Here is a 12,486-nt window from a genome sequence, read left to right on the forward strand (position 1 = left end):
GAGTAGGCTGGGAAGAGAGGGTTTTAAGCCCACCTTTGCACTCTCCTGACCCTGGAACCACTCACTGTATGCAGGGCCAGTTCCCCAGCGTAAGTCTAATTTACACTGCTAATGGCCTCAAAATGCTGCAATCCCCTCCCGATGCTTTTTGAGTTTTAACTCCCTGGTGATAACTGACAGGGGCCCAGAACAGCAATCATGCTAGGCTGTTTGGTCTTTTCGTGATATATGCCAGTTTGGAAAAACGTGATCTTGGATAATCCACGGTGACAACTGTCTCTCAGAATGGATGAGCATGTGTGCTTCAGATAATGCCACTTTAGGATATTTAGTAGAAACTCTGGTTTGTCAAATTAACAAAATGGCTGATTTGAAAGCAAGTATTGTGGACAAAGAAGAAGGGTAGAACTGCTAGAAAGAGAAATGGGTAAAACCTAGAAAATGCTAAGCAGGCATTCCATATTTTGTTTTCCTTTTTCAAGGCAGCAGCATCACTGGATGTAACTGATAATACCTGTGTTTGTGCTAAAGTAGGCAACAAACTAGTTTTATGATGGACAGAGGAAATTTCCAAGGCAAATTTGGAGCTGGCTAAAAGGCTCACTGTTGACTACATCATTCTCCAAATAAATCAAAGGATTAAATGAACACCAGGCATTTACATTGTTAGAAGTCCTTCTGTTTCCAAAGGCTTGTTCAGTGTAAAACAAAAAGTCCTCTCATTGCATAATTATGATGTGCCGTGCATCAAAACCATTCAGCTTTAAGCAAACAGGTTTTAACTTATGGAGGAACCACAAATATTTTTCAAGGAGAGGAGTGAGCCTCCACTAGTCTAGCAGAAAGGAAGTACACTGCAAACAAGTGAACTCCTACTGGAGCACATACAAACCAGTTGGGCCCTTTGCTGTGGTGTATTGAAGACTGTGTTGGAACTGGAAGATATCTGTAAAGTTCTATGGGAACTAAAAGTTGGATCTGTTGGGTGATGGACAGCTGACACCTCTACGCCACTCCCTGGCAGCCAGGATAGGGCCATAAGCATGATCATACAGACCCTGTGGAGATAAATGTCACAGGAAGTAACACATCAGAAGGCTGGACTGACAACTTCCCTCATGGCCCCTGACTGGTCCAAGCACCCTATTTAAGCCCAGGAGGTATTCCAAGAAATGTTTATACAGCGAGGTGCATTCCCCTGCCAGCAATAGTGACCATCACATTTCCGAGTCTATGTGCCGAACTGTCTTGCCTACAATTTAGGTAAGCGCAGCATATCCAGACTCCCTCCCTTCTGTGTCTAAGTGGTAGGTATGGGGAGTGAACGGGAAGAGAGTCTATACCTGTAGTCTCTGCCCACCTGCCTGATTCCCTTCCCCACTCCTCTGCTCTTCAAGGGTTACCCTTTTATCCTTGCCAATGTCCCTTTTGCCAGCCCTGGGCCTCCTGAACCTGGAAAACTTTTTTATTCACCCCAGGAAGCGCGGGGGGGGGGGGGGAGGTGAAGGATAGATTTCACAACCATTTTCTCTGCATTGTCTTTTAAGTATTGGTAAGTGAGGCTATCAGAAGTGTTTGTCTGCTTTCCTCTCTACATGCTGTGTGCTCCTGTTGGAATTAACCCCTTTCTAAGCACATAGCAACCAAGCAGAAACATAACTAAGCAAACAGACAGGGGCATTGAATATTCATGAAATAATACAGGCATTGTCCACATTCTTCAGGGGCAGGGAGGGCATTTAATTTTGCTAGTGGGTCTCTGTAGAAGACTGCATAGCACTGTCAAACACTCACAGATACACACCTATAGACTTCCTGCTACTAAGGTCTGTCTCCAAAGAAATTTGTGCATTGCCTGGTGAACTTAGGCTGAAGTTTTTGCTGTTTTCTGTGTAAATATTGGCAAATAGATAAAATAAGAATGAGCCAAAACTTTTCTAGACACTTGAATGAAATGTGAAGGCTTTTGAGAAAAATCTGGATATTTCCTATTATTGCCCACTTTTTACATCTGTATTTTATGGTTCTGACCAGGAATGAAAGTAGACATAATAAAATAGAGGCTGCCATTAAAAAGTTACCATGTACTCAGTTTTTCAGTATCTATGTGTGGTGGGGTGGCTGCCCCACACAGGCAGATGGAGGGTTAAAGCAGCCCTCAGGGAGGCTGCACAAAACCCAACCAAAGGGAGGAGGGCTTGTAGAGAGCCAATCAGGAGAAGTCTTGTTGGAGCAGCCAGTCAGGGCCATATAAGAAGGGCAGCTCAACAGAGCAGGGGCAGTCTCTCCCTGGAGTACAAGGGAGAAGGACTGGCTACCTTAGAGTAGTACCTTAGATAGAGCAGTGCTGGACAAGGTCACAGGCGCCAACTTCTCCTGGCGCCTGCGGGTGCTCGATCCCCCCGGTCCTGCCCCACCTCCACACCTGCCCCACTCTCTCCTGCCCCTTCCCCACCCCCATTCCAACCCCTTCCCCAAAGTCCCTGCCCCTATTGGACCCCTCCCCCCAAATCCCCTCCCCAGCCCTGCCTCTTCCCCTGAGTGTGGTGTTCCCGCTCCTCCCCACTCCCTCCCACAGCTTGGACAAGCGCTGGAAGGAGAAGCGGGGGCGTAGCGTGCTCAGGGGAGAAGGAGAAGGTGAGCTGGGGTGGGGAGGGGACTTTGGCTGCCAGTAGGTGCAGAGCACCCACCAATTTTCCCTGGGCGTGCTCCAGCCCTAGAGAACCCATGGAGTCAGTGCTTATGGGCAAGGTCGGGGAATAATAGGGAGCTCCAGCCTGAGAACTGCCAGACTGAGGCCCTTGATACAAAGGGCCGGGAAGGTGCTAGGGCTACGGGGAAGTGGCCCAGGGAAATAGGCAGCGGGAGTTGGAGGAACGGCAGCATGTGGCTTCCAGCTATAGGGTCCCTGGGTTGGGGCCTGGAGTAGCCACAGAGGCGGAAGCCAGTATTCGGACTGCAGTTTACCCCTTGAAGTGAGGGGCTAGACTGAAGGCCACAGTGGCAAGCGGATGGACTAGAGACAACCAGTCTCCCCAGAAGGGGAGAGAAAACGGTGTGGGGCAAAGCCAGAGGCCTTGCCCAGAAGAGGATGCTGCAGTCCAGGGACAGATGCGGGTCTTAGAGGTGGAGCAGAAGTGATGGCAGTGAGACACCACTAGAGGAAGGCGCACTGGCAACCAAGAGCTAATTCCCAGCATGGCCAGCAGGAGGTGCTGAGATGGTGAGTCCCACCCCATCATAGTATGATTCTGCAGTTGTTTACTATAATCTGTAAATACTGAGTGGTATCTCTGGGAAAAAGTCCACTCTTTTTAATGATGACCACTATATCATGAGAGTCTATTTTGTATGGTATCTAAAATTATAACAGAAAGTATCCAAACTCATGGGAAAATTTTTCACATTAGATTGTCAGCTGAAATGTATAGGCCTAGGAGGCTGTTAATTTATCTAAAGTTCTGTTACAAATCTAGACTGAACTGAGCCAAACTCCTCCAAAACTATTTGCTTTGCCCATCACCAATGAAGAAAACACAAAGGTCCATTTTGTATTTAAGCACCTAATACCAACCTCACATATGTTCATATTCCTGAAACTTGACTCTCAGACATCTATAGTCACACCCCGAGAATGCTTTCTCCTGTTCTGAATTATTTTGGCAGAAGATCTGCCTCACCAGATGGAGAGGTATGGGGAATCTGGAGTTATTTGTCAATGTGGTCCCCTTAATTCCTCTTCTGGGGTCCCTAGTTCCAAAGCTTTCAATAGTACTGAGTAGAAAAAAATTAGAGTAAGTACCAAAACACCTGGGGGCAGGGCAGGCTTCACTGGGCAAATTTTAGGCAGGCAGTCTGTGAGCAATTGATCCTTCATCCTTATTGAAGGTGAATTCTCCTTCAGAATGGCACTCCTAATAACTCCCAGCTGGTTTTAACTATAGGATTTATAGAGTGTTTCCAGACAGACGTGAATTGCATACAACAGATCTTTACAGAAATAGTATCCTGCATTATAAGACTTTTTTTTTTTTTAACCAGGGACATGAGATAGGGGTATATCATATAACAGTGGCTATCTTTCTTAGTCATCAGAAGAATTCTTAGAAACTACCAAGACCTTGTTTCCCCTCCACACACCTCTTTTCTTATGTGACCACTTCTTAAATATTTAAATTGCAGAACATGGAGGTTACCTTCCATCACCCATCTGTGATAGAAAAGTTTCCCCCTTCTCTTGTTACCAGGCATTTGGCAGCCCTCCAGGGATTCTCCATAATTGTTCTGAGAGATGACAGGACATTTGAATTTGTACTTTACATACAGCTTAGATACATATTTAGGATTTTTACCACCCCGTGAAAAGAGAAAAATCAGAGGTTTTGTTTGCCAGTAGTATAAGACTGCAAAGGCCAATGGGGTTGCACATACATGGTAGTTGGATTAATTCTATACTTAGGGGGCTAATATTGACACAAGGTTTTAGAATTCATTTAGCTGGGGAACAAGTAAATCATGGTTAGAGATATACCTATTATCCTTGCATCAGGTCAGGGTCAAGGTCCACAGCCTTCCACACAGACATTAATGTCATTGTAACTCACTGTGGAGTTTTACTAGTTTAAGGTGAGAAACCTAATTGATCAACCCTTTGAAGCTGGTCATCTTCTTCTTTACATTTAAATAAATGGCAAATGTTAGTGGATCATAAATTTATTTAGTGAATGTGTGAAAAGTCAACTGGCCCAGTGCTGCTTCTATTATACCACTTTGTCCTTAGGATCAATAACAAATCTAGTACTTCTATTACATTAGAAGAATGAGAAGAAGTACCGTATATCGTCATAGAGAATGCGATATAAAAAACACTTTCCATAAGTTAGAGTTAATGTCCTAACTAATGAGTACTAAGGCAATGCCGTGGAGCTCCGTATTATAGGCTTTTGTTCATTCCCCAAATTAAAAATGTTCACTCACTTTACTTTTCAGTTCCCCTGAAATGATGTGTAAATTTGCTTCATCTTGCTGAATGTTATTCTCAATATAGGTCATACCACCATTAAAAAAAATAGTGCAAAAGGCAAATGGAGGCACATATTAGTTTACCGCTAGCACTTGAGAGAACAGTCATTTTAGGATATTGATAACAAGAGTAAGATTAAAAAAGTCCAACACTGACTAGATTTTACCATAGTAGAAAATGTGCTTCTCAGCAACACTTTCCTTGGATTTTTATTTTTCTTCAGTCAAAACAGATGCTATAGGTATTTGAAAACTGGAGAAATGGCAATAAAAACATTTTTACAATAATCACACATTGCCGGCATAGTAGAGTTGGCTGAATTAATAATTTAAAATAAATTATCTGATTTTAACCCTTTTTTTCTATTTTTATGAACTCATCCCAATTCATGTAAATGTTAGTTATTTGTAAGAATTTGCTGAGGAACAAATTTAGCCCTTTTTTTTATAATGAAGTGCTCAAGTTGGGTATTTGTAATTCATAGGGTGTAAGTGGTCATCTAAAAGTCACATAGTATTATTTCTTTGAGAGGATGACAAACTGTTAAAACAGGAAAATAAAGAAGCATGAATGACGAACAACTGGTGAATACTCATATTTGTGCATGTATACCCTTGTTCACATGTGGCTTCAGGGATTCATACAAACACCACGTTTTGCAAACAATTGTGTGAACAAGACTAATTCACACATTTTAGTGACTAATGAGAGATACAAGCAATTGAACTTAACGACTGTTCAGATTTCACACAATTGCCACCAATGGAACTATGGCAATTTACAGCAGATGAGGATCTGGCCCAATACTTTTGCCTCAGGAGATGAAATTCCAGTTACTGTTTCTGTATGCTGTCAGCTCTGAGTGATGACTGGCAATCAAAGAAGAAATGAACTCAAACCACAAAATTTGTATCTGAAATACGAACACTCCCAAAAGCGAGGATGTTTGGATCCAGCATTTGGTTCAGGCCCACGTGTACGTTAAATGTAGTGAATATTACTTAGCTTAATGGAAGGAGGTTATGAAGTCAATGAGACAGTTTGCAGAGGTACTGACTAAAGTCTAGTGTCTGATACAAAACTTGGTCCATTTGTGTTCCACTTTGAAGAGCCAAATTCCCCTCTTTCTCTGATTTGTGTCTTTAGTGGATCAAACAGGAAGCTGGAAAAATGCAATGTTCTCACACTAGGGAATTTTGTATTTTTTCCTCAAGTTGGAATACAAATTACCCTGTTTTATTTCTATTTTATTGATTTATCTTCCTCCCCCAAATAAAGGGGGGGGGAGACAAAAATGGAATGGAAAGGGAGGGAGGGGGGCAGGGAGTGGAAAGAAGAGTGACATCTTGGTTTCCATGTGTTGTAATTAATCAAAGATGTTTAAAAAGTCACACCAATTCTTTTCAAATTTACCTGAGAGCCCTCTTCTGATGGTTACCTGTTAAGCTGCCAGGACAGCCAAATTGCTAAGTCAAGCATCTGACCCTGGAGATAGTCTGCTCTTCCATCTAAACAATATGAGGCATTTGGCTACAAGCACAGCGCTAGAGAACCAAGCTTTTCATGAGTTGGACAGTTTCCAAGATGGTGGACTATATCCCAAAACACAGTCTGGGAAGTAATTTTTACAGAGCTCTCCATTATAATATTAATCCTCCTGCCTACTTCTATCCAATAGGATCCTGGGACAACCTGGGATTCTGGGACAGCCCCAAAACGAGAGCCAGTTTGGCTCCAGGAGACCCACATCTCCAGCAGCAGTCTGTTTTGGCAGGGCCAATGCACTGTACCCTGTGGTGGGGACCAATGTGAACAAAATATAGTTTTCTGCTGAATCAGTCTTAACTATCCTTTCTATGTTTTCTTCTATGCGACTTAATATAAGGCACCGCAGCCAATTACTTCAGCAATTCAAAGGCTACTCCATTTTTCCTCAAGAACAGAGTAATGTAAGTAGATGCAGCCTCTCTTTGTGGAGAAGCAACTTTCCCAAAATTAATTATTTAAGCAGCACATAAAATATTTAAAACATCTTATATTAAGCATCTTCTATATTCAGGATTTCAAAATAGGTCTGTTTAAAATAATGAGGTATAAAGTGATAAGATCTTTATTAAACTATGTTTGACTTATTGCTGCTTGCCAGAAATACACATATGAAGCATGTGCATGGTAGTCGCAAGCAAAATACCTGCACATGACATGCAGCTGAAATGCTACACCCGAGTATTTCTATTAAATGACTTTTAAAATTTTGCAAATAAGGCATATTGTTAAAAAAATAGTTGTCGTTGTTGCGCTCATACACTATAATTGCACACAGAGGAACAGGCCTTAGTATCTATCAGTACAAAATATTCCTATTTTATTCACTTGCAATATTTTGTTCCACATGCAGAAAATATGCAAAATTTCACTCCTACCAAGGACAAGTGTCAATGTCATGAGTCTGGGGATTCAAATATGTGGAATCTTTGGAGTCACGCCACCAAAAACTAAATAAGTAGAAAATGCAAAAAAGTGGCAAATACATGGCTAAACATATTTTATTATTGAAGTGTGTGGTGGAAGCAGGGATAGAGACAGTCAAATTTTTGTCAGTTGTCTACTTTACCTGTCATAAGTACCTTGTCTGAGCATTTCACAATCTTTAATGTGTTTATCCTTAGAACATCCCTGTGAGGTAGGGAAGTGCTATTAACTGAATTTTACAGAGGCGGAACTGAGGCACAGACAAAGTGACTTACCCACGGTCATAGAGGAAGTCTGTGGTGAAACAGGTAATTGGACGCAGTCTCCCAAGCCCCAGGCTAGTGCCCTAACTCCTAGATCATCCTTCCTCTTGTATTCAGGAGATTTCCAAGATGTGTTAGCTTTAAATCCTCATTCTAAATGGCTGACCACATTCTTCAAGGATATGGTGATGTTAAATCATCTGTAACTAACTAAAAGTGCTGTGACACTAGGGGGTAAATTAAAAAAATCCAAGACATCTTTTTTTTTTTTTAAATGGCACTGTTACATGTTTAAACTGTTCGGATTTATATTCTTATTTCATTTGCATGTTATTCCCCTCCCTAAGTAAAGTGATGACAAGGCAAGCCATAGTTAATCTTTTCCAGGAATGTTTTAGGGAAAGACTGATGCAATATGCAGTTTCAGAGTTCATCACACAGACAACATCAGGGATCAACACCCTGAAATAAAGTGAGAAAATTACCCAGCCTTACTCATTATAAGCGTGAGCAAAACCTATATTAATTTAATCCTCTTTCCCAGTTCCAAATGCTACTACACTCCCCTCCATCCTTAGCATTGCCCTCTCATCTGAATCCATCTTAGAACAGAATGGTCTCCCATCCCCCAATCACCTTTAAGTCTGATCTCCTGTCTCTGGGCCAAGAGTTCCTGAGCCAGTTTATTTTCCTTATCTGTTTGCAATAGCGCTGCTATATCCTGTTGTAACTGTCAAGAGCAAAGCCTTCTGGGTGCATTAGCCACAGCTGCAGGCAGGCAGCAGAAAATTAATGATTTCAGGAGCTTTGAGGATATTAGCAGGCAGGAAAACAGGCAAATGGAAATAAACAGCTAAACAATAGAAAAAAAATTATTTTGGTCCTTTAAAGGTAGTATGTGGGGAAGGGAAATCCAAGTTGATGGAGCAAAAGACTTCTGCTTTCCCCTTGTAAGTGAGATTCCTGTGTGACACCAAAGGGTTTTACATGCAGGCTGGAAACGTTTATACATCTTTTATAGGGCGAAATTATACCAACTAGGTACAGACCTGGGGGAGGGGAAATGTAGAAGCACAATCCCGCCCTGAGTTCCAAGGAAAAGGAGTGCAACAAGATAAACCATCCTTTAGCCATTGCTCCTTCTCCTCCCTGCCTGCTTTGCAGTGCAGTCTGTCGCATGGAGACAGTAGCAGACAGCTACGCTCCTCTGGGTTGTGACTGGCTGCCTGTGCTTTCCCCCAAACCTGTACACCAAACACAAAAGCAAATTAGAATCTGGTTCAAAAAGGTGGCAGAAAATACAAATTGTATTAAAGTGCAATTTAACAAACTCCTGCACTGGTCAGCAGTAAATCAGATTGTCCCTGGCTGTAAGAAGTCAAAACAGCTTTTAGCTGGCCAGGAGCCATTTATTTAAAATAGTTAACTGTGGTAGAGGTACTTCTCTTGAATGAACAGAGCTGCCACGCATTTAAAATTGTAACTTCTCCCAGATTTATGGCTGACATAACAGCTGGGGACAAGACAATCAAAAATGTGGAAGAATTTAGGGAGGAACTGTTACAAGTTTGTTTGATTTTGACATCATGGTGATTAGAGGTTCTCCTCTGATCAGGGCACCAATGTGATTGCAGAAGTTGCGTGTGTGTGTGTGTTATACCCACTGGATGAAAGTTGAGAAAATAGATCAAATGGACTTAAGGCCTTGTCTACACTACGAGTTTGTCAGATTTAGCAGCATTACATCAAATTAACCCTGCACTTGTCCACACAACGAAGCCATTTTTTCGACATAAAGGGCTCTTAAAACCGATTTCTGTACTCCTCCCCAACAAGGGGATTAGCGCTGAAATAGACATTGCCGTTTCGAATTAGGGTTAGTTTGGATGCAATTTGAAGGTATTGGCCTCCGGGAGCTACCCCACAGAGCACCATTGTGACTGCTCTGGACAGCACTCCGAACTCTGATGCCCTGTCCAGGTGTACAGGAAAAGCGTCGGGAACTTTTGAATCTCATTTCCTGTTTGGCCAGGCAAGCTCATCAGTACAGGTGACCACGCAGAGCTCATCAGCACAGGTGACCATGCAGTCCCCGAATTGAAAAAGAGCTCCAGCATGGACTGAATGGGAGGTACTGGATCTGATTGCTGTGTGGGGAGATGAATCTGTGCTATCAGAACTACGTTCCAAAAGACGAAATGCCAAAACATTTCAAAAAATCTCTGAGGCCATGAGGGACAGAGGCTACAGCAGGGACGCAACACAGTCCTGTGTGAAACTTAAGGAGCTCAGACAAGCGTACTAGAAAACCAAAGAATCAAAACAGATGCTCCGGGACAGAGCCCCCAGACATGCTGCTTCTATTCTGAGCTGCATGCAATTCTAGGGTGGGCCTCCACCACTACCCCACCCCTGTCCATGGACTCTGATGATGGGGTACTCTCCGCCATGTCTGAGCATTTTGCGGATGGGGATGATGATGCGGAGGAGGAGGATGAGCTTGAGGAGAGCACACATCACACCGTTCTCCCCGACAGCCAGGATCTTTTTCTCACCCTGACTGAAATACCCTCCCAACCCAACAAAGCCGGAGAAGGGACCTCTGGTGAGTGTATCTTTTAAAATATAATACACTTTATAAAAGCAAGTGGTTTTTTAATGATTAAGTAGCCCTGAGGACTTGGGATGCATTCGTGGCCATTCGTACAGCTACTGGAAAAGTCTGTTAACGTGTCTGGGGATGGAGTGGAAATCCTCCAGGGACATCTCCATGAAGCTCTCCTGGAGGTACTCTAAAAGCCTTTGCAGAAGGTTTCTGGGGAGAGCGGCCTTATTCCGTCCTCTGTTGTAGGACACTTTACCATGCCATGCTAGTAGCAAGTAATCTGGTATCATTGCATGACAAAGCCTGGCAGCGTATGGTCCTGGTGTTTGCTCGCATTCAAGTAACATCCATTCTTTCTCTCTCTGTGTTATCCTCAGGAGATGTGAAATCGTTCATGGTAAACTGGTTGAAATAGGGGAATTTAATTAAGGGGACTTCAGAGGTGGCCGTTCCTATTGGGCTGTTTGCCTGTGACTGAAAAGAGATCCTCCTCGCAGTTAGCCACATGTGGGGGGGGGCAGGGCATTGGCTCTGAGCTGTTCGCCATAAACGTCTCCCCTGTACTCTCACAGAGATTGTGGAGCACACAGCAAGCAGCAATAACAATGGAAATATTGGTTTCGCTGAGGTCTGACAGAGTCAGTAAATTGTGCCAACGCGCCTTTAAACATCCAAATGCACACCCTACCACCGTTTTGCACTTGCTCAGCCTATAGTTGAACAGCTCCCTACTACTGTCCAGGGTGCCTGTGTACAGCTTCATGAGCCATGGCATTAAGGGGTAGACTGGGTCCCCAAGGATAACTAGGCATTTCAACATCCAGTTATTTTCTGGTCTGGGAAGTAAATCCCTTCCTGCAGCCATTTAAACAGACTAGAGTTCCTGTAGACACGAGGGTCATGAACCTTTCCTGGCCATCCCACATTGATGTTGGTGAAATGTCCCTTCTGATCCACCAATGCTTGCAGCACCATTGAAAAGTACCCCTTGCAGTTTATGTACTGGCTGCCCTGGTGGTCCGGTCTCAAGATAGGGATATGGGTTCCGTCTATAGCCCCACCACAGTTAGGGAATCCCATTGCAGCAAAGCCATCTAGTATGACCTCCATATTTCCCAGAATCACTACCTTTGATAGCAGCAGCTCAATGATTGTGTTGGCTACTTCCATCACAGCAACCTCACAGTAGATTTGCCCACTCCAAATTGATTACCGACTGACTGGTAGCTGTTTGGCATTGCAAGCTTTCACAGGGCTATCGCCACTCGCCTGTGAACTGTAAGGGCTGCTCTCATCTTGGTATTCTTGCACTTCAGGGCAGGGGAAAGCAAGTCACAAAGTTCCATGAAAGTGCCCTTACGCATGTGAAAGTTAAGGAGCCACTGGGAATCATCCCAAACCCACAATACTATGCGGTCCCACCACTCTGTGCTTGTTTCCCGGTCCCAAAATCGGCGTGAGCCTGCCCCAGTAACACCATGATCTCCAAACTGCTGGGGACTGCGGTTTTAGAGAAATCTGTGTTCATGTCCTCGTCACTGTGCTGCTGTCACCTCCTCACCTGGTTTTTCAGGTGCTGGTTCTGTATAAACTTCACGATACTGCACGAGGTGCTTACAATGGTCATAACTCCTGCGGTGAGCTGAACAGGCTCCATCCAGGAAAAAGGGCGCAAAATGATTGTCTGCTGTTGCTCTGATGGAGGGCGGGGCAACTGACAACATGGCTTACAGGGTTGGCTTACAGGGAATTAAAATCAACAAAGGGGGTGGCTTTGCATCAAGGAGAAACAAAATGGCTCCCTTAAGGATAGAACTCGAAACCCTGGGTTTAGCAGGCCGTTGATTTCATGGCGGGAGGGAGGGAGAACATGAATACAAAACAAATCTGGTCTATTTCTTGTTTTGATCCACTTCAGCTATCTTTATACATCTTGCTGGCAGCAGACGGTGCAGTACGACTGTTGGCCATTGTCATTTCCTGGGTGCTCGGCAGAAGATGGTGCAGTATGACTGCTGGCCATCGTCGTCTCCTGGCTGCTCATTAGAAGACAGTACAGTAGGACTGCCGGCAAGACTGAACTGCCATGAGACAAAACTTAAAAGGAAAATGACCTGGCTGAG

At 43.7% G+C, this 12,486-nt stretch overlaps 1 long non-coding RNA gene across 2 annotated transcripts in view; it reads right to left on the minus strand.

The window, feature by feature from the left end:
* The window catches only part of LOC140912075 (uncharacterized), a 78,138-nt gene that overhangs the window by 16,027 nt on the left and 49,625 nt on the right, over positions 1-12,486 (minus strand). The window contains exon 1 of one of the 2 annotated variants that reach the window (XR_012159219.1): positions 8,808-8,878. The exons of the other annotated variant lie outside the window; for it this stretch is intronic. This is a non-coding gene — a long non-coding RNA (uncharacterized lncRNA). Of the gene's footprint in view, positions 1-8,807; positions 8,879-12,486 lie in introns of those variants that run through there. 2 annotated transcript variants of the gene reach the window in all.

The sequence above is a fragment of the Lepidochelys kempii genome, chromosome 5 (genome assembly GCF_965140265.1).
Source record: "Lepidochelys kempii isolate rLepKem1 chromosome 5, rLepKem1.hap2, whole genome shotgun sequence".
Taxonomy (NCBI): domain Eukaryota; kingdom Metazoa; phylum Chordata; order Testudines; family Cheloniidae; genus Lepidochelys; species Lepidochelys kempii.